This window comes from Lissotriton vulgaris, chromosome 5, assembly GCF_964263255.1.
Source record: "Lissotriton vulgaris chromosome 5, aLisVul1.2, whole genome shotgun sequence".
Classification (NCBI taxonomy): domain Eukaryota; kingdom Metazoa; phylum Chordata; class Amphibia; order Caudata; family Salamandridae; genus Lissotriton; species Lissotriton vulgaris.
In genome coordinates, this window is record NC_141693.1 from 279,102,109 (window position 1) to 279,120,011 (window position 17,903).

The following is a 17,903-nucleotide window of genomic DNA, read 5'->3' on the forward strand; positions in this document are numbered from 1 at the left end:
TGTCCCAGGAGTGGAGATGCTGATATTATGTTTTTAAAGCGAAATGAAAGAAAGCAATCATGGTTTTCAAATGATTTGAGAGGGAGCACGCCAAGCTTTACTTGCAGGTGCAGTTATCTTTTACAGCTATTGCAACATACTGTCTCGCCCTTGGAGAAGTAGGCAGAGGTGCGGTTTTTGGTAAACAACTAGAAACCAACCAGAAAACTCTTTGATGCAAGGTAGTTAATGCTTAGTGATCTAATTAAAGTGACAATATATGTCATAACTAGGCCATGACCACATTGCAAGTTGGAAACAGCATTCAGTGACCATCTCTGTCTCCCCCCCCCCCAACTCTAACTGGTTTAGGCACTGTGCTTCTTCTCACTCTTGCCATTTAGTGGAGGCAATATAAAAACTGGAGGACAGGTATAAGTTAGTTCAATTGTTTGAGCTCTTCCTACAATTGTTTTTTGATAAGCAAGGAGTTGGAGCTGAGGTTGAGCTGGTTCGGCCTTTCATCCGAGCAAGGAAATAATGGTGTCCTCTCCATCAACTTCTCTCTGGTCCTCCCCCTGTATTCTTCTCTTTCTTATAGTGCTATGTAGAAGCGATTCAAGCAACATATGTGACAATGGTGTTGGACATTTGGTTATCTGAGCATCTGTTTCTGCACCCTCCGATTTCCATGTGATGAAGTACTCATTTCCATTAACTGGAATGCTTTGTTTATTTGGTGGGTCTCTATTACATAATACCCACCATTGGACATAGCTGAGAACTGGCATCATGCAAAAAAGACCATTTGAAAACTGTCCTTAATATTCACCCATTGGCACCTGAAAAGCTGGGGCATATAGATCCATACTTATAAGTGGAATAGTGAAACTGCATGCTCCGTCTTAGTAAAGACGGCAGTTAAAGAATTATTTGCGGAAAGATACCCATAAGACATAGTGCCACTGGATAGCTATCATTTCTATTGTTTGTGGCAGAGGCAGGGGCTAAGCACCCGAAGTCCCACACTCTTTTTGGAGTATGACTCTCTGGCCATGCTGGAAGTTTTGAAACTATACTTCAAATGTTAACAAGCATTTGCAATGCAATAGGTCTCGCATTTATGCAAGTTTGAGATATTGACATTGCAAATAACAAAGCCTTTTATTTTTGTTTTCGTTATTAAAACATAAATAAAAGGCATTGTCATTTATAATGCCAATAGCTTAAACTTGCATAAATACGAGACCTATTGCATTGCAAATGCTTGTTAGTGTGGACACCGGTAAAGTATGCTCAATGTATATGCCTGACTGACAACCCATCCTACCATTTGGTCTCATACCGACAACCACCACTTCCACCTTCATCCTCTTTGAAGATGTAAAACGTTGTTCTCGGCTTAACAAGGTGGGAGCCAGACACAACTGCTTTAGTTGTGAACTCTCTGCATAACTACCTACTATGCACCCCCAGATCTTTAATTGTGCTTCACTTGCACTTTAAAAGGAGATGAATGGCTGGGTGTCTGAAATCCCACTGTCACTGATTTCTTAATTCTTTGGCTGCTTCAGAATCTGATCAAGCTCTGAGAGTGAAGTTCAAAGTAACCTTTGTGAACTCGGTTATGCAAAGGTTCCCTCACTTGGTGTGCCACAGATGGGACAAGTAAAATTAAGTGGGCGCATGCGCGTGAAGCGGATATACATCGACAAAGTAGTCTTCACAAAAGAAAAGTTTGACATTCTCTGGATGTTTGTGCCTGGGTTTACTTTTTAACCTTGCAGCGCTCACTTTGCAGCTAATTATTAACCCTGAAATATGTATTGCACTTTTAAATGCCAGCATGTAATTGCAAGGATGCATGCGATCAGGTGCTTTACGTGTCGGCTATCACGCGCCTCGTGGGCTTTGGCCGAGTACTTGGTATCGAAGTACGTGCCTACCCGGGAAATTGCGGGCGGCCACAGGCAACGAGGAAATCGAACAAGCGCCAAAAGACAAGCTTGGCCGCGAAAGTTGAAGCGACGCACAGCGTTTACCTTGCGGGAGCGAGCGTGATAATTGCAAACAGATGGCGCCGCTGCTCGCTCGCGCAAGGCAAGCGCCACACATGCCCGAGGGCTCATTGAGAACAGTGCAGTACATGCACGAGTTTCCCAAAGAGCCCTGAACGATTTCAAGAGGTCATCTCCTAAGCAGCGCTTGGGCGCTGTGTCAGCGAGACCTAAAAAGGACAAAATCGCTTATTTGTTAATGCAGGACAGCATTGGAGAAAAAAAGTTGTAGCAGCGCGATGAAATATGTGCTCATGTGTCACCACACCTGTGCATATGTGCTTCACGATGCATCAATACTGTTATTTTTTTTTCAACTTTTGATTTACAGTTCCATGATGGTGGGTGTCTATCATGAAGGGGTAATTAGAAAATATCAAAGACGGAGTACCAGAGTCAAAGGAGCAGACTGGGAACAATTTGCAGCTACAATGGCCTCCAAAATGTTTATTTTTTTTATGTAATAAAAACAAATTTCAAAAAGAACTTCAAGGTCACAACATTAGTGGCAGGAGCAGGTGGGGAGGCGGTAGAGCAATAAAAGAGATTTGGGAGGGGTCTGTGGATGATTTAAAAAATAAATAAATAAATCCAGACACGGACGGGTGGGATAAGCAACCGATGCACTGGGGGAGGTGAAAGCAACATGGAAAGATCAGGGCAGCTTAAGAGGGGAGGGCAATTGACAAGAAAGCCAACCAGCAGCAAACAATGGGCTGACTGTGTTGTCCACAATAGATCGTCAACAGCAGACAGCTAAGAACTCTCTGTAGCTTAGAACTAACAAGCAAACATAAATAGCAACTGAAGGCTCAAGTAGAAGCTAATGATTCCAGAACGTAAAAACAGCAGAAAGAATGTCAAAGAAAAAGAGGTGGCCGTGGCCAGTGAAAATCCCAAGCGGAGAGCAAATTAGATAACGGAGTGTGAAAATCATTACCCTAGAGAAGAACCTGAAGAACTTTGGAGCAAGGACACTAAAACATGTTGCTGTGCCTGGAAGCGATCCACATGAAGATGGATGCTGTTATCAAAGAGACCAGAGTACTGGCCTACAGCATAGAGCCACTAGAATGTGCCAATGGATTCTGAGTCCAGAACCCTGATACAGTTCATCACTTACTAGGTTGAACAGGAGATAGATCTGGGTGAGGTAGAATAACCCATTTGTGTAGATTATTGTTCCCAGCTGACATATTGAAGGTCCTACCCACCCATGGATCAGAAGTTGGTCTTACCTAATAATCAGACTCCACGATATGACAGAAAAGGAAAGAACAATGAGAGGAAGCATCAGGAAGAAAGTTGAGCCCATGTATAGAGGGCAGAGGAAATTGTTGTTTACAGGCTGGATCTCTGAAACCATATTAATGAAGTCTTTCATAGTCAATAAGCAGTTGAGGCGGGCATCCCTCAGCTAAGCTCAGAGCGACATCGGAGAAGAAAGACAATGGCGATAGGACCCACAGCAGGTGGAGGCTTCACTCAGTGAGACGCCCCAGCTGAGCTGACATCTGCTGATTCAGGGGGATGATAGGAATTGTGTCTGTTGCGCTGCTGGTGGAGGTTAAGTTTGAGTTGTGCTTAATATTGTGGTGACAGGAGCTGCAGAACCTGTTACACCCGAAGAGACCCAAATGGGAGTCTGGAGAGATTTCTGTCACCACCAGGATGAGTGCCTCCCTGCAAAAAACAGTGCGCTTTATATGTAATTGACAGCTCATTTGAAAGCTGTTCGATGCCTCCCTCCAGTCTATCTTTCTACCCCCAAGGACCTGGCATAAAGCCCCCTTTTGTCTACGGTCTGCCAACCAGAACCGTCCGGCTGCATTCAAAAAGACCTGCACTTTATCTAGAGTCGGGTTAGGGATATAGCCCCTCAATTCCCAAGTTTAAATCTTTAAAAGAGAAGAGTCTCCTGACCCTGGAAGGCAGAGTTCGCTATTAACACATAACCCACATGCAATTTAAATCTCACTTCTCTATTTGCTGTTTTAATTGTCGTTTTTCATGGACAGATAGGGAAGTCACCTCTTTAACGGACACAACAGTGTTGTTTACCATCACCTCGAATTCTCAACCTGGTTTGTGTAACCCCACATTTCTCTGAATTACCATGCACCATTTACCGTTCGGTGGCAAAAACATTTCGACTCGAAATGTTGTGCCTGCTACGTAATTAAATGCAGGAATCTGCAGAAATTTTAGGTCCACATGTTACTCTCATCCCCTAGAACAGGAGTACCCACTTGTTGTAAGCTCAAACAAAACAATATAAAGATGTTTGAAAAGTATAGCAGCTGGTATCCTTCCACTTGACCTGTGGAGCATTATCCCAACGTTCCATACCTCAGGAATGAGTTCCTCCATTCCTCTCGGCTCATGTCTGCGCATAAACCATAATTGCCCCGGAGGATGAGCAGCCCCGAAAAAAACACCGCCAATGTCCTATGCTGCTCTGAATATTGACGCATTATGTTTGTGCTAGGGTTGGCAAACAAATACGCCTTGCCCTGATATATACTGTATGCTTGAATTCCTTTTTTTATTTAAATAGGCCCCTGTGCTGCAAAACAACACTTTGGATAAACGCCCACAATGACTAAACATGCAAGGAAGGCTTTCATCTGTGTGATATGCAAAGTTTGCCAACTAACAATGGCTCACGTTTGCCACTGCGTGCGCAGCACAACGCTGGCACCGAATCCAAAGAGGGAGAGCGCTCGAGTTTCTGCACGTGACACAGCTCGCGAGACAATGATTTTAAGCTTGGTGATGGGCACAAGTATGGTTTTCCGGAGGTGGGCTGGGTGTTGTGACAGCGCAGGCAGCTGCTGAGAAGTTTGAAGGTATTCGCAGGAAATAACGTCCGCCCCCGTCTTAATGAAGTGGGCTGCACCAGGTCTCGTGCAAAGCGTGGACGTGCCATGTGAATGAAACCAATAAACAAATAAACTACTGGTTCACAAAGACCCGCAGCTGGCATAGTAATTAAGACTTCGAGAAAACATAAGTTAACTTGCTTTTGGTTAAATAAAGGTCAAGAGATTTCATTCACACCGTTTACACTTACCTCATCCTACTCGCATTTGTTCATTGCAAATAGGATAGTTAGAAATTAACTCTCAGTAATAAATAAGTTGACATCTGTTAAACCACGAGGTAGATGCGATGTAAAGAAAACGCTATCAGTGTAGGGTGACCAGATTCTCAAAACAACAATGGATTTATCCCACTTTCGGATCACGTGCAAAAAAAAAAAAACACGCCGCCGCGAAATGAAAGTAAATAAACGTGGCCGCGAAATGAAAGCCTTTGATGCAGCAGGGGGCGGAGCGGATCCCTTTGAAGTGAAGCTGCTGGCGGCACCACGCTGGGGAAGCAACAGATGGCTGGCTTTGATGCGGTGATGCCAGGCAGGCAGGCAGGCAGGCGGATAGAAGCGTGTGCACGGGACACATGCACTTATGGAGATCCGCATTTTTTGAGAGCTTAGTTTAGCTCTTAGTTTAGCCCCAATAGGTTTCGAGTTATACATAACTCAACCTAAAAATGAATAAGAAAGTAAAGATTTACAAAGCGTTATATAAATGCAAACTATTCGCTCTTATATCCCTCCTCTATCCTTCTGAATCCAAATAACTGACTAACATAACCACTACTCAAATTACTTTCATTTTTCATAATACCAATTCACCACTAATCCTTTATGGGTTCCGGAGTAGCGTGCTACTCACCGAAAAAGCGATTTGACGCCTCGTCAGAGGTAGTAAGCGCTATATAAATGCAATTACAATACAATACATACACAAATTGGTGTTCACTATGACCAAGTGTCACATACAAGATAAGGCTACTTGGAAGGGATGTTTTTCTCTGGATTTCCCTCATATTTAGTACTAGCACAGGATTCCCTGTCAGTTTTTTTCTCATTTACTTTACTTGCTTGAACCCATCTTGTGGTCAACTTGCATTGACTCATCCTTCAATACTCCAGATGGGCTCTTTGCAGCAAGGCATAATATCCAGATGTGACTCCAGAACTTGGAACAATATTCAACTGCGGTTTCCAGACCTGGATGTCGTATTTAACATGTTGCCTCCAGAACGAAGTGACGTACTGGAGCGGAAGAGGTCGCCAAAAATATGTATGTTAGAACATCCTCTTCTTATGGATGCCAAGCCATGTTATGTGGTGAGAGCGACCTTCAAACCCAATCTTTGTATTTCTATGCAACAAAACTTCAAATGTTGGGATTTGTTAGCTCAATGTTACAGTGTTAGACACTAAAATTCCGTAGACCTGCCAGCACATATGGTGCTACCTTGTGTCCGATGATATCAATTGGAGATAACATGAGTTGGAAGCCTTACTGTATCTTTCTCTTACGGATCGTGGGTGGTGGGGTGGGGGGCAAAGAATATATATATTTTTTAAATAAGCTTACCTCCTCGCTGAGTCTTTCCTCGTCATCCCTCCACTCCGGCCGGAACAGGAAGCACCCAGGCTCCCCGACCAATCACAACACTGCAAGGCAGCACTACGATTGGTCTGAGCGCCGTGGTTTGGCACTTAGCCAGGGATTGGGAGCATGAGCATGTTCCTGGGTGGAGAACATGTAAAGTGCGCCTTTTTGTGTAAACTTTACTTTTAGGTTCATAAGTTAGTGTTTACATGTTCTGAAGATTTGCCAAGAGATACCAATTCTTGTGAGTGCTCAAGACAAGATCAATCTGGTCATCATTCTCTCAGGAGAGCTGGTAGTCATATTCCCTAACACCCATAAAGTTCAACGATTATTACATGTATTTAAAAATGTCATGTTTCTTTTTTCACTGTATCATTTGATTTTATTATCCAGTAATATGATTTCAAAAAATTGAAGGAAATGATATCGTGAGTGATATATCACATTGTATTTGTTATGCGTAGTATCGCCTACATTACATTGACTTTTTTTTCTCTATCATACTGTTTATTTGCCTGCGCTAGCCCCTACCCGTATTCTGGAGTGCAGAATGGAGGGTTCTGAAGGTTCTTGGTCTCAAGCTCTTTGGCGGTTACTGCTTAACTTCTGGACCTGTTGGTTGAAACTTTGGTCGTGGGCTGAATCAGTCCTACCAACGAACACACATCGGGGGCTATTGTAGCACCTTTTAGTGCAGGTCCCCGTGTTCCCGTACTAAAACGTATTCTCACTCATTTTTGCCTTTCCTGAGCTCAGCGTGGCGCATTTGTTTAATCTTTCTGCAGTGCCCCGTGTAGTGTGAGCCCGGCCCAATGAAGAGGTGACTATGGTTTCCATGGAAACCTGCTCTGGGTCTGCCTTGTTAAAATTTATGTCCATAGCATAGCCCAGAAGCAACATCACAATGTCTCCCAAGAAACACACAGACTAAGCAGCATGCAACCCTTAAGAGCCACCTTTAAAGATGCATGCTGCTCTCAGGACCATTGTCCAGCCAAGTAATGTACTTCACGAGGCCTGGCAAGTTCTAGGCACTCAATGCTCTGCTCCAACCTCAGTCTGGGTCTGACAGAACTGTCACATAGCAGTAGCCCAGCGTGGGCACCAGACTGGAGATGGGATAGTTAGCCAGGTCAATTTCTCAACACTTAAAGTAGGCCATCCATAAGAGTTATGCTGTCATGTTTATATTTCAAGTTGTAATTCATCTTGCACTCCCTAAGTGTATATGCTTTTCACAGATGTCAGTTTGTTGTTTATTTCTATGCAACCTTTGATTCTTGTATGCTGGCTCAACTCTTGGCAGAGTCTCCTCTACATATCTGGGTAGGTTCAGGTTATGGGTAGGGGCACATGGCAGAGCACGATTGAGAGCTCTGGCGTCAGGGATCCAGGCAGTGAGAGCATCTCAGAGTGCCTGTTGTTGGCTCATAAAGGTCTTCACACCACATACTCATCTAGTTATTGGACTCTCTACAGAGTATACAAAACAATGATAAACCCTTCCCGTGAGGTAATCCATGTCAGTAAAGGAATCCCTGTTTACATGTCATGTTTTACTTCATTTGCATCCCCTAAGAGTATATGTTATTTTTTTCCAGATGGTGTGTTTCTTTTTTTTCCATGCAACATTTGATTCTTGTTTATTGCATACTGTGAACTGAGTTGTCTCTAGGTGCCTGGGCAAGTTCATGTTTTGGGTGGGACAGGCCCTCCCTTAACAGATCAAACCCAGGACTGGTTTGTCCCTAGTTATAGACTCATCAGCTGGGTACAGCTAGGTACCAGTGCCACAGTGTGCACAGGCCCCACATCTGGACATACCCATTCCACTTAGGGGGATACACTAAAGTATACCTATTGTGTTGCCCTAGGTGGGACGGGTATGCCCAGACAAGGGTACCATGCACACTGTCACTGGAACCAAGCTGTACCTGGCTGATGAACCCAGAGCTAGGAAGAAACCTAATTTGAGGCGATGATTTCCGGTGCTCGGCACCGGCACTTACCTGTCAATATTGTCACTTTAGACAGCTGCCACATGGTGGTGCTATTTGTGTAATATTGCGATAAGCACAACAAGAGTTGTTAATTGATCAAATAGACATTAAAGCAACTAATAACTGCCTCCCAAACCATTCTTACAGCTTTGGGGGCCTTGAACAGTCTGAAATTGGCGCAGCTGTAGCAGTGTGATGCATAGAAGTTGTATATGTACTGTAATTGGCAGCGCTGGCAGTGGCAATGGGTGGTACAAGCTGGGGTGGCCTCCTGACGAGGGCCCTGGCACTCTTTTTTTTATAAATTAATGACTCATGAAACTGGTCCTGCGTTGCTTATGTTCCGGTTTAGGGAAGACCTGGCTTGGCAGTTCGGGATGGACTGTTCCTATTGGAGCAGGGTCAAGGCTGATTTGCATATAGCTGGGTCCAAACGGATGTGGCATGGAGTGAAAAAACACAATGGATTGGGAGGGGTCCCCGAGTGATTACCAGTGGCTGAGATTAATTCAAGCATTCCCACCATTACTGATTTGTATACTGAACTGTAAACACTGATGGTGACCTTGTGTAATGTAACTGGTGCTCCTTCCTGTAAAGCCTTCAGGTCGAGCTCATGCTAAATGTAACAAGCATTTGCAATGCAATAGGTCTCGCATTAGGAAAGTGTGAGCTACTGGTATTGTAAAAGACAATTTTTTTTAATATGTGTTGGCTTTGAAAATATCTAAATGAATAGCATTGTTATTCACAAAGCCAATAGCTTACACTTTCCTAATGCAAGTCCTATTGGCTATGGCAATGCTTGTTGGTAGCAAGCAAGGACAGTGCTGTTGTGGTGCTGAGTGATGATGCGGTTGGGCTGAGTGATGTGGTGGTGTATTAGAGTGATGTGGTGGTGTATTAGAGTGATGTGGTGGTGTCCCAGAGTGATGTGGTGGTGTATTAGAGTGATATGGTGGTGTCCCCGAGTGATGTGGTGATGTCCCCGAGTGATGTGGTGGTGTCCCCGAGTGATGTTGTGGTGTCCCCGAGTGATGTGGTGGTGTCCCCGAGTGATTTGGTGGTATTCCTGAGTGATGTGGTGGTGTCCCTGAGTGATGTGGTGGTGTCCCCGAGTGATGTGGTGGTGTCCCTGAGTATGTGGTGTTGCTCCTGAGTAATGTGGTGGTGTCCCAGAGTGATGTGCTGGTGTCCCTGAGTGATGTGGTGGTGTCCCTGAGTGATGTGGTGGTGTCCCCGAGCGATGTGGTGGTGCCCCTGAGTGATGTGGTGGTGTCCCTGAGTGATGTGGTGGTGCCCCTGAGTGATGTGGTGGTGTCCCCGAGTGATTTGGTAGTGTCTCCGAGTGATGTGGTGGTGTTCCTGAGTGATGTGGTGGTGCCCCTGAGTGATGTGGTGGTGTCCTTGAGTGATGTAGTGGTGTCCCCGAGGAGTGAAGTGGTGGTGTCTATGAGTGATGTGGTGGTGTCCCTGAGTGACGTGGTGGTGTCCCTGAGTGATGTGGTGGTGTCCCTGAGTGATGTGGTGGTGCAGCTGAGTGGTGCCCCTGAGTGATGTGGTGGTGCCCCTGAGTGATGTGGTGGTGTCCCCGAGTGATGTGGTGGTGTCCTGAGTGATGTGGTGGTGTCCCTGAGTGATGTGGTGGTGTCCACGAGTGATGTGGTGGTGTGCCTGAGTGATGTGGTGATGCCACAGAGTGATGTGGTGGTGTCCCTGAGTGATGTGGTAGTATCCCTGAGTGATGTTGTTGTGCCCCTGAGTGATGTGCTGGTGTCCCTGAGTGATGTGGTGGTGTTCCTGAGTGATATGGTGGTGTCCCCGAGTGATGTGGTGGTGTACCCGAGTGATGTGGTGGTGTCCCCGAGTGATGTTGTGGTGTCCCCGAGTGATGTGGTGGTGTCCCCGAGTGATGTGGTGGTGTCCCTGAGTGATGTGGTGGTGTCCCTGAGTATGTGGTGCTGTTCCTGAGTAATGTGGTGGTGTCCCAGAGTGATGTGCTGGTGTCCCTGAGTGATGTGGTGGTGTCCCTGAGTGATGTGGTGGTGTCCCTGAGCGATGTGGTGGTGCCCCTGAGTGATGTGGTGGTGTCCCTGAGTGATGTGGTGGTGTCCCTGAGTGATGTGGTGGTGTCCACGAGTGATGTTGTGGTGTCCCTGAGTGATGTGGTGGTGCCCCTGAGTGGTGCCCCTGAGTGATGTGGTGGTGCCCCTGAGTGATGTGGTGGTGTCCCCGAGTGATGTGGTGGTATCCCGAGTGATGTGGTGGTGTCCCTGAGTGATGTGGTGGTGTCCACGAGTGATGTGGTGGTGTGCCTGAGTGATGTGGTGATGCCACAGAGTGATGTGTTGGTGTCCCTGAGTGATGTGGTAGTATCCCTGAGTGATGTTGTTGTGCCCCTGAGTGATGTGGTGGTGCCCCTGAGTGATGTGGTGGTGTATTAGAGTGATGTGGTGGTGTCCCCGAGTGCTGTTGTGGTGTCCCCGAGTGATGTTGTGGTGTCCCTGAGTGATGTGGTGGTGTCCCTGAGTGATGTGGTGGTGCCCCTGAGTGATGTGGTGGTGTTACTGAGTGAAGTGGTGGTGTCTCAGAGTGATGTGGCGGTGTCCCCGAGTGATGTGGTGGTGTCCCTGAGTGATGTGGTGGTGCCCGTGAGTGATGTGGTGGTGTATTAGAGTGATGTGGTGGTGTCCCTGAGTGATGTTGTGTTGTCCCCGAGTGATGTGGTGGTGTCCCCGAGTGATGTGGTGGTGTCCCCGAGTGATGTGGTGGTGTTCCTGAGTTATGTGGTGGTGTCCCTGAGTGATGTGGTGGTGTCCTCGAGTGATGTGGTGGTGTCCCCAGGTGATGTGGTGGTGTCCGCGAGTGATGTGCTGGTGTCCCTGAGTGATGTGGTGGTGTTCCTGAGTGATGTGGTGGTGTCCCTGAGTGATGTGGTGGTGTCTCTGAGTGATGTGGTGGTGCCCCTGAGTAATGTGGTGGTGTCCCTGAGTGATGTGGTGGTGTCCCCGAGTGATGTGGTGGTGTCCCTGAGGGATGTGGTGGTGCCCCTGAGCGATGTGGTGGTGCCCACAAGTGATGTGGTGGTGTCCCTCAGTGATGTAGTGGTGTCCCTGAGTGATGTGGTGGTGTTCCTGAGTGATGTGATGGTGTCCCTGAGTGATGCGGCGGTGTCCCTGAGTGATGTGGTGGTGCCCCTGAGTGGTGCCCCTGAGTGATGTGGTGGTGTGCCTGAGTGATGTTGTGGTGTCCCCGAGTGATGTGGTGGTGTCCCTGAGTGATGTGGTGGTGCCCCTGAGCGATGTGTTGGTGCCCCCGAGTGATGTGGTGGTGTCCCTGAGTGATGTGGTGGTGTCCCTGAGTGATGTGGTAGTGTTCCTGAGTGATGTGGTGGTGTTCCTGAGTGAATTGATGGTGTCCCTGAGTGATGTGGTGGTGTCCCTGAGTGATGTGGTGGTGCCCCTGAGTGGTGCCCCTGAGTGATGTCGTGGTGTCCCTGAGTGATGTTGTGGTGCCCCTGAGTGATGTGGTGGTGCCCCCCGAGTGATGTGGTGGTGCCCCCGAGTGATGTGGTGTTGTCCCTGAGTGATATGGTGGTGTCCCCGAGTGATGTGGTGGTGTTCCTGAGTAATGTGGTGGTGTCCCTGAGTGATGTGGTGGTGTCCCTGAGTGATGTGGTGGTGCCCCTGAGTGATGTGGTGGTGTTACTGAGTGATGTGGTGGTGTCCCCAAGTGATGTGGTGGTGTCCCTGAGTGATGTGGTGGTGTCCCTGAGTGATGTGGTGGTGTCCCTGAGTGATGTGGTGGTGTCCCTGAGTGAAGTGGTGGTGTTCCTGAGTGATGTGGTGGTGTCCCTGAGTGGTGTGGTGGTGTCCCCGAGTGATGTGGTGGTGTCCCTGAGTGATGTGGTGGTGTCCCTGAGTGATGTGGTGGTGTCCCCGAGTGATGTGGTCGTATCCCCGAGTGAAGTATCCTCTTAATAGACCTGTAAACAAAACCCTCGTTATGTATATAACATTGATTAACAAAGCATGGGATGTGTTATGAAGAAAGACAAGCAGGCACAGATCAATACTGCAATGATTTTCTTAGCCAAGAATGGAAGTATGTCTGCGCGATGAAGAGAGGGTGGTAAATTGGATGAGGAAGATGAATGAATAGGACGCAGGAACAGTAAGCGCGGGAGAGGCGGGGGAGAGAGGAAAGAGGAGGAGGGGGTCGAGATCCAAGATCAGCGAGGGAGGAGGTTGGAGATAGGCCAAAATTCATAGGAGCAAAAGCAGCGAGCAACAGAAGTGAGCCTGTATGGAAGAGAAGAGCCAGGGCAAGCAATATGAAACAACCAGGTTGCAAGCGAGAGAGAGGGGAAGAAACAGAGGTAAGGCGAGAGAGAGCTGGATGAAGAACAGACCATGAAAACAAGTAAATAAAGGCTCACGAGAGCGAGGCCAGCAAGTTCGGGAGCGCATTCCTTTGAAGTCTGATGGGGGGAGGAGGGGGAGCGGGGGAGCTTCTTCCTTTGAAGTTCGATGCCGAGGCACAGACAAATGGTGGTGCGTGATGTGCACGTGGGGGCGGGGGAGCGGCAGCCTTTGAAGTCTGATGCCGAGGCACAGACAAATGGTGGTGTGTTATGTGGCTGGCGATGGTGTGCACGCGCATAGATCACATGAACTGTATGCGATCCGCAGCCGTTTTAGTAGACTTTTCTTTTCCGCTTACTATAATCTCGCCGGTGCAATGCGCAAGTGCATTGTCTCAGGCGAGACCTAAAAACTAAAGAAAAATGCACTAAGAGATAAAAAACAAATCATTGACAAAAGGAAAGACAAATGGATACCCTGTTACTGGCTGATTTGTTCAAAATGAAAACAGAAAACCTGGATAAATTGTGGCTTCCCCACGTAAATTGTGTGCTCTTAGATAAATATTTTATTTCTCCAACTCTAATTTCTTTATTATAGCATATAAAACCACTTTCAAATATGTGAGTTCAGACTACAGGTAATACAAAACTATCACTTTTAATAAATACTTCTCAGAGCAGTGCTATAATGTGCCCTATGAATGTCAAAGCTTCCACTAAAATGTACTTGCATGTTTCACTATACTAATTAAACACTAATCCTCTATGGGTCCCGGAGTAGCGTGCTACTCGCCGAAAGAGTGTTTTGACGCCTCGTCAGTGGTAGTAAGCGCTATATAAATACAAACCTTCTTACCTCTTCTATCATTCTGAATCCAAACAACTGACTAACATATCCACCACTTAAAATGTACTTGCATGTTTCACTATACTAATTCAACACTAATCCTCTATGGGTCCCGGAGTAGCGTGCTACTCACCGAAAAAGTGGTTTGACGCCTCGTCAGGGGTAGTAAGCGCTATACCAATGCAATTACAATTACAATACAATACATGTTAAAAAAATACACTTTTCTCGAATTTTGAAGACTTCATCATATTTTGTGTGTTGTTTGTTGAATGATTTACATAGGAAATATTTTCAGGGCTCGGCTCGTGAACGGGGGCTCTAAGAATAGAGACATAGCATTGGCTTGGCTCTCCCTGTTCATTTGCAGGCTCACCCACCTCTAGTGAAAAGACATTGGGAAACTAGAGGGCTGACCTGTGAGATATGCAGATAGAGGACTTCAGCATGATGTGAGGAGAAAAAGAAGTAAGTGGCAACCAGGATGAGAAACTGCACAGGGAACTGTAAAGGGAAGGACAGGAGGGACTGAGACACTAAGGGACATATGTATGAAAATCCATTTTTGCGATTCTCAAATAGCGATTTTTTGAGAATCACTATTTGAGAATTGCAAAACGGGTGTATTTAAAAATTCTCAATTTTTTTGCGATTTCTTAGTATTCCTTAATTGCGATTAGCAAATTCCGAAATCCCAATTAAGGGATACCTTCCCATTCATTGCTATGGGCCAGGAGGCCCATAGGAATGAATGGGAAGTAATTCTCAATTTGCGATTATCAATTTGAGATTCGCAAATTTAGAATAAATTCAAGGGTGCAAGGGTGTCATAAGGACACCCTGATGCACCCCTGAAATTAGCATGTGTGCGCACATACATGCCCTAAGGGCATGTATGTGCGCCACATGGCACCTTGAAAAATGCCAAAAAGTGCATATTTGAAAGAAATCGCAAATTACCACCAACTTGAAGTTGGTGGTAATTTGCGATATCTTAAGGAGAAATCGCACAACTGGGTGCTTCTTAAATAGCATTTAAGGAATCGCAATTTGCGATTCCTTAAATGCTTATGCACAATGAAGGAATTGCAAATTTTGTGATTCCTAAATATTGCGATGCAATTTTGCTCATACATTGAGTTTTGCAAATTTTTAGTCGCAAACGCTGTTTTTTGCGATTCGCAACTAAAAATGAGTTTCATACGTATGCCCCCAAGATACTATGGAGACCACTGTCCCTTCCGCACGCCTAGTAATGTTCAATGTGCAGTCTAGTTTTCTCAGAATTGAAAAGTTTCTATTCTCAGAAAATCATTGATACTCATTAATCTGCTGCTGCTAGCAAGGTTTATAGGGGTTTTAGTTTTGTTTTTTAACGCTTTTGCTATGAAGAGGAATCCTACAACCTTTGAAGTGGCTCTTGCTTGGCTGAAAATGTCACTCACGGGTCACTCTACCAGTGATATATGACCACTCCTGGTTCTGCCTGGGCCTGGCTCGCGGGCTCTGGTTTCCAAACAGGGCCTCGTGAGTTGGCGGACCCGGCGGCCTGTGCGCCGGCTGGCCTCGTCTCTCCTCGCCGGCTGGGGCCCGCGCAGCCTGTGTCCTGATTTCATAATTGAGCAGGCGCTGGGGACCCCCACCGAGTGCCGGAATCCGCACATGTTCCCGCGCGGTGACGCACAGCGCGCTCCCCTCCGGCCCGCCCTAAGCTGCCAAGCCGGCAGGCGGCCCCCCGCCGACCCGGGCCCGGCGCCAGCGCTCCGGAGGCCCGGCTCGGCGGCAGCCTGCGGGGCGCACGCCGTCTCCCTGCCAACGCCGGCTGGCACAGCCCCGCACCCCCTGTCATCGCATTCGCTCTTAGACAAATGTGGAGTAAATAATAAGTTGGCAGCGGGGCTGGCGACAGGTTTGGACAAAGCTCGCATTCTCCCCCTCGGGCCCGCACGCTCCGCTCCGCTCTCCTCGGCGCAGCCCGGCGCCCCCTCTCTCCGCTCTCCGGAGCTCGACGCCAAGCACGACTCCTCGCCTAGCCCCAGGCCTCCTCTGAGCTGGGAGGTTTCTCCAGCATATTTGTTCCGTGGCTCTTGTGAGGGCTCCGTTATTTCTGCAATGCCGCACTTGCACAGTCTGGTGAACTCCCCCCACCGAGTTAGAGCTGTGAGACCGACTGAGGGAGAGGTGAGGAGGCCCAATTCAAATGACACGACCCTCCATCCACTCTAAAACACGCGTTGAAGTTACCCTCCACCCTCCACCAAGAGCAAAACACAACATTTTCTTCTGTTTTATTTTTTTTACAGGAACACTTAGTAATGTTTTAATCTCATGGTTATCTAACAAGTATCAGCACCTATGAGCTCGATCATATATAGGCCTTTTCGCATACCTGTCAATGCGACCGCCTTTGGAAGATGAAACAAGGTTTTGAAAGCAATATACCACCGTAAAAACCAAAATACCTCCATTGACTTCAATGGGGTCGCCTCTACAACCTGCACCCCCGCCTAAAATGGTGTATACTTCATTCACTTTAATGAGATCTTAAGATGCGCATTTTCTTATGTTTTCACGTATTTCGTTGTGTGTTGAACCTTTAGACATTTTACTGAAGTCAATATGACATGATGCTGTTTGAATTAAATTAAAACTTTAACATCCTTCTTTTTTTTAAATCTGATACAGTGTTTTCAGCAAAAAAAAAATGTACACCTAATTCTTGTGTTGTTTTGCATTAAACAGAGAGTGGGGGATTGACCTATCACTGAAATAATTCCCTTTGAGAATCAAATAGTGTAGATAAATACACTTGTATCCAGATTTCCTTGGTGATATTGGGTTGCCCCATTACATTCAATTGAAGAACTTCCCCATCACAGTCTTAACCCCTTCAGCGCGGCGCGAATTTTCGCGCTGTGCTGAGGGTTCTAAGGTTCTAACGGGCTCATGACGGAACGGTTCCGTCATCAGCACAGCTCACCCGTAGCTGATGACGGAACCGTTCTGTCATCAGCATGGAAGGGGTTAAAAAATAAATTCTTCCTCTGTGTGCGAGTAGGCCATCTGGGTCAAATGGGCCTCAGGCCGAATCGGGAAAATCTGGTTTCCTGAGCTAAAAACCCAGTTAAATACATATGTGCTCTTTATAACAGTATGGCCTACCCTACCTCACCATCCTCCTCGGTATCGTCCTGCACCGGTTTTGCTTCCAACTCTCAGACCTCTCCTGGAAAAAATTGTTAATGTATTCAGTTCATTCCCTGCTACTCGCTTTCTGTATCTGGCACACGTTCTGAGATCAACCTAATATCACTGATAAGTCATCTTCTTCCTTGACGTCTTAAGCCTTAAGGCCCAATGACTCAGGAAGTGATAGTCACCAGGCTTCAATCTATGAGTTCAAGCTGTCTTCTTAATCCCTGTCCTGCCACATTTGCTAAGGTAGTTGCACCCTCTCTGACTCCTTTCCGTACGTCTTTCTGCAAGTCATCTTAAAGTTCCTGTCCTGCTCTGTACCTGGATCTTGAAAAAAAACATATTTAGCTCACATATTAAAGAAGCCCATTACAAACCTCATTGTCTTGGCAAATTATCACCCCATCTCACTCCTGCCACTGGTTGCCCAAATTGCAGAAAGTTTGTCAACTCTCCAATCACTCTTTGTCAACTCTCCAATTACATGTAAGATCATAAGGTTCTGAACCCTTTTCACTCAGGGTTTTGACCTAATTAATACACTGGAACTGCTCTTTTATCTGCATGCAACTACATATATATGATTCTTAAATCTGATACTTAAATCTGGTGGAATAGCTCCCCTAGTATTGTTAGACCAGTGCAACCTTCGAAAGAGTGTTTCACACAGTCCTTTTGCATTGTTTGCGGCCTATCAGGGTCAGAAGCACAGATCTAGCCTGTCTGATGTTGTTTTTAAGGGCTGCATACACACAATATCTGGATTCTTTCTGCTCTGATGTCAAGGCAATTAGCATTGGGGTCCCTCAGGGTTCTTCCCTGAGCCCCACGCTATGCTACTTCTCTGGCTAAAATCATAGCTTCTGCTGGCCTCCACTTATTCGTCTATGCTGATGACACAGTGATTATCCTTGGTGATTCAGTGACTGTACAAGATCAATTAAAAAGCTATCTTTGCTCAGTGGCCCAGTGGATTGGCTCCAATTTCCT